This window comes from Macrobrachium rosenbergii, chromosome 37 (assembly GCF_040412425.1).
Source record: "Macrobrachium rosenbergii isolate ZJJX-2024 chromosome 37, ASM4041242v1, whole genome shotgun sequence".
Taxonomy (NCBI): domain Eukaryota; kingdom Metazoa; phylum Arthropoda; class Malacostraca; order Decapoda; family Palaemonidae; genus Macrobrachium; species Macrobrachium rosenbergii.
The window spans coordinates 12,913,520-12,918,738 of record NC_089777.1 but is presented as its reverse complement, the minus strand read 5'-3'; positions in this window follow the sequence as shown (position 1 = coordinate 12,918,738).

Sequence of the window (5,219 nt, the reverse complement as noted above, 5' to 3'; positions counted from 1 at the left end):
GATCATGTGAATATAAGCAAATCCTCCGGTATTCATGGATAAGATAGCTACCATCTGTTTAGGTGCATCATTTTTCTCTTACAGTTTGAATTTTTCATATTAAGAAAGATATACAGTATTATGTAGAATGAATCTTACCTGTTAAAGTTAGCTTTATCTTCGTACTATTTGGTGCAATCGGCATTTAAAGAAAATACAAAATATGCTGGGCTAACTCGCTCGGACTGTTTTTGTATTCACCTGTTTCCCACCATATAGTGCTGGAATGTTTACATTCTGCCATATTTCTTCATGCTGTCGTGTTACACACACGGTCTTCATCAGCTTTAGACCATGTTTTGATGATTTATGACTAATTTCTCCTGTACGGTATTGTGATTGTTTTCTGTTTTTTTATATCATCTACAACAAGCAGAGATGAAAGCATTAGGCAGTATAGGAAAGAGTTTGTGAAAACCAATTGTTTAGGTTTTGCCGATAACAACATATCCTCTGTTAGCAGCTATGTTAGGCTAGCTGCACGGGCTCAAGTGTGGTTTTCTTGATATGTAGATTATGAGTGTTTTGATGAGAGGATGTAAATTTTTGTGAAGTATTGGAAGATGTTAAAGGGCAATAGTTTGGGTAGGCAGTTTGGGCACACCAACAGCCTACTCAGTCTTTTCCTTTTGTCCTCTGGTGTTGCTTCTCCTCCTTCATTAGCCTACCTTGATAGCCTAGGTTAATTCCTCTCTCTCTCTCTGTCTCTGCTCTGCCCTTCTTTTGCTCCCTAGGTGGATCAGGAGAAAAATAATGATAATTGACATATTCTTTTATTAGTTAGGTTTTTGATCGAAGTATTAGGGCCAAAATCACCCTCCTCCCCAGTTTTCGATCTTTTTCGGTTACCCCTCCAAAAGAAAAGGTGTCGGAGCCCTGGCATCTGGCTGTAGCCCGCCCTCTGGGCTGCCCTGCGTCAGTTGGTTGTCTCCTCTGACAGGAAACCAAGGCGTGTCTTGGGACCAAGGTTCTGTGCTTTTTGACACCTCTCTCCAACTGTCTTTCTGGTTAGGGTTCGGCACCGAGCCGCCAAGCAACTCCAGCAGAGTATGGAGTTTGTCTCTCTCATTCATTGCCTGACCATTGTTGCCAACTGTGACAACCTGAAATCTGCTAAACCCAGCAGTTTTTCCTCTAATTTGGCAACATTGGCTGGCTCCCATTCCATCCATTTTGGAGATACAGTATAAATATTTTTGCCCCATTTTTTGCAATGTTCAATTTCAGTATGAGGTGTTAAGCCCTTAGTCCTATCTTTGCGGCAGGGACTCTTCTCCTGAACCAGATATGACGGCAACCTTGGCTTTCCATCTTATCGTTAGTTGTTAGGAATCCTGCTATTGAATTTTGGGAGCATGAAGGTACACGTTGGTGTATAGGAGCTCACCTTCATATATGAAAGTAGTAATTATCTTTAGTTTTGGACTGTTGGTTATGGGTTTCGACTCAGGCACAGGGTTCACCAGGACTCTACAAGATAGAATCCTTTTTTCGATGTAAGGATCCTCTGACAGGTCTTGCTACAAGGACCGTACACCCTGTTGTGGTTCCAACATCTGGCGACAGTACTTAACAGTCAAGATCACACATTAGGCAGGAATGTTGAGAAGCTTTTTTCTCCCAATTAAAAAGCTTTTAGTTCGCTTGGCTGAACTGTTTCTCTGGCTGCACTAACCCACCATCCTCATTCAATGTGGTAGTCAGCTAACTTTAACAGTAGGTAAGATTCATTCCAAATAATGATAATTTTCATGATAAAATGAATTATTTGGATACTTACCTACTGTTAAAGTGGAAACCTACCCAGCCTCCCCCACATCTTAGTGGGTGGTCATGAAGACATATGACAGAACATAAACATTCCAGCACCATCTGGTTGGAAACAGGTGAATACGAAGACAGCCCTAGCGAGTTAGCCAAGCAAATTTTGATTTTTTAAAAATGCTGATAGCACCAAATGGTGCAAGGATAAAACTAACTTTGACAGTAGGTAAGTATCCAAATAGTAATTTTATCATGAAAATTAACGTTTTTAACTGTAAATACAATTATATGAAACAAATTTGTCGTACAAACCCATTACAGTACTTTGCCTCAGTTTTGTTGGCATGGAAATTCACTCATACACTCAAGATTTGATGTCCATTCTCTATGTACTATACCTTAGAGTTATTAATGTTTCTAGTACGAATGAGGACTGACATGAAGTTTGTTTAATTTTTACACACTTATATTGAAATTTATCAAATTAAATTTCAAACTTATATCTCTGGCAAAAGAAAGGATTTTTGTTTTGATATACTAGGACTTTTAGCATTACAATCTGATGTACCAATTAGTTTGGAAGGAAAAGACTACATGTACTTAATTGTACTGGCCAACAAATTTCAGCAGCTTCATGAGCCAAAATTTTCTTTTATGGATTCATGAGATATTCTGTGAGTAGGTGGGTGCCTGACTAGGATTACCTTATACAATTCATGTGGAAAATCAGCATTTCAGTGCCAAAGCTTGCCGATCAACCATTCTGGGTGGCATCTCATTAATTTCTTCTCAGAGTTTACCCCACGGCTCCCATTTTTGCTGGGATGAATGGTGAGGTAGTCAATGGAATGAAGAAAGTACGTACTTCATTCCAGGCTGATTGTCCTCTGGTCTTTGCATGGACATCTTACTTGGGCCTGATGTCTTGAACCAGCACTCTGATATGAATATCAAGTTTGCTGGAGCTTGTCCTCCCCATAATATATGTGGCACAACCAGCATAAATGTTTTGTACTCCAGCTAGCTTCCTATCTGAAATTAGTAGCTGTAAAATACAGATGTCATTCAGAATCTGATGCATTTAAATATTTTGGAGGTATCTTAACTGTTAGCATTGGGACCGTAGAGCCTTATGTATCTCTGTGACATGTTGAAGTATTAGTTACTTGTGGTAAAAGTCACAAAAGGCAATGATTGATGATAGTCAGCTATTTCAAAATGTTTGATGCATAACCTCTATCACATGTTGATGACTTGGCGAGAAAAATTGCTGAGTACAAATTATTCAGTATGTTGAACATTTGAAATGGATATGAACAAATAATAGTTAGAGGAAGACAAACTGTACACTGCTTTCAAAGATTGTGGTATTTGCCTAATTTTTTTCTTATTAAGAAATTGTGGCCTTTTTCAGACAAAGAATATAAATGCAGAACTTTTTAAATTAATGCAACATTCATAAGAAATTGTGGCCTTCTTCACACAAAGAACATAAGTGCAGAACTTTTTAAATTTATGCAACATTCATCTTTTCATTTTATTTAATTAAGTGTAATTTATTCCTTTTGAGTTTATTTTTCTAGTTTTTAGGGTAACTTTGGTGTAACAAATAGAGTAGCTACCTTTCAGAGTCATAGACTGGATTATCAAAAAAGATATCAAGGATATATTTGCATGCATTGATAACTCCACAGCATGTGTGCAAAATCAAGCTGAAGGTGACAGAAACTTGCATTGGTTTATGGAACCTGCTAAGCATTGTAATTTTAATCAGACAAATTTAGTTGGTTCCGACAAACGTGCCTTTTTTTGCTAAGTCATTGGAGTATTTTCTTATAACTTGAAGTGAATACCATAATTCTCATAGAAAGTTTGTCCACTAGTCTAAAAAGTTTTCCACCTGATGCTTCTGCCATGGTTACTCTTGAGGGTCTCAAGGATGTAAATGGAGATGTACGCAATTTCAGCAGTAAGGTACCACTTCCTTTATTGTTGAGTTGGATGTCTGATCACACTTTCACTGTTGACCTGACCAGGTTGGAAAATCTGTGGCACTTTTTCTAGAACATTGATGAGTAGTGAATGTAAGCATATACCATTGTAGAGGCTTAGTGTAAATGGTAATCTTATATCTTGTGTCGTCCAGGCTCAGATAATTAAGCTGCTGAAACTTCTCTAGGATTCATTACTCAGTGACAAGCTTAGAAGAACTGACTGACCTTCACAATGCTTGTGGCCCCTTGATGTACCATGAATCATTTCAGTTCTATCCATTAAGGATTTAAGGCTTTACCATATTCAGTAGAGGATATCAAGACTATGACAGCAACTGATCCTGTATGCAGAGATGAAATGGCAATTTCACAAAGCCTGCCAAGGTTACTTTGTAAGAGCCCGTCGCCGTCTCTTCCAAACACACGTGTGTTCGTCATCCATCGGAGGGGACAAGACAAAACAAAAGCATCTCGTTTTCTTTCTCTGAAGGAACAAAACTTCTACCATACAATATTTCCGTCTGTTTCTCCCTAACCATTGTTGTCTTGATTTATGTACAATCACCACTACTTGCATTGCCATGCAAGCATTCTAATCATGTACTCATAATGTTCCACCTAATCTGTATCAAACTGTATGTGTTTCTGTTTGTCAAGACGCCAAACTTCTCGCCATTTCACATATATTATGCTACTGCATTGTATTCATTAATCTGTCTCGACTCTCATGCAATTGGCCATATGTAGAATTTCCTGGCCTTTCCATTGATATATGTTTCATCACTGTACATTTATCGTGTCTCTCAATATCGCCATCTGTTTGTCTGCTGACGAACACAAATGGCCAAATCGTTACCTCTGTTTTCCCATCTGTGTGTAGATGCTACTTTACCGCTCGCACGCTCCAATAACATCTTCGAAGATTCTGTACATTCATTCAGTAAGGAACTACCAATAAACCAGTCAACACCCAGCCAGTATGTCACTCAATCCCGTCCTTACACTGGTGACCCTGGAGTGACCTGAAGGACCTGGCCGACCCAAGATGATGACCCAAGCGCCAACAGACCCTTCGCCGCCTTGCCGCTTCCCGCCATTCCCAAGCTCTTAGTAGATGTCTGACCCTCCAATGGGCATGCCACCACTGTTTGGCAGGGCAGTTTTGTGAAGAGAACCTCTCTCACAAGGTCCAGGGTTGACTGTCTGTGGTGGGTAGCATTATCAGCCGCCGCAATTGCTTGTAGACATGCAACAGCCGCTCGTCTATGGCTGCCCCATGTTGTCCAGGAATTTCTTGGCTCTTAGGGCGGATGGCATGCTAAAAGACGACTTCAGCTAATCCTTCAGTGATTCCTAGGTGACAGGGTTTGAAGTTCTGCAAGCCATCCTGTGACTTGCTTGAAAACGTCGTCTGGCAGGAAT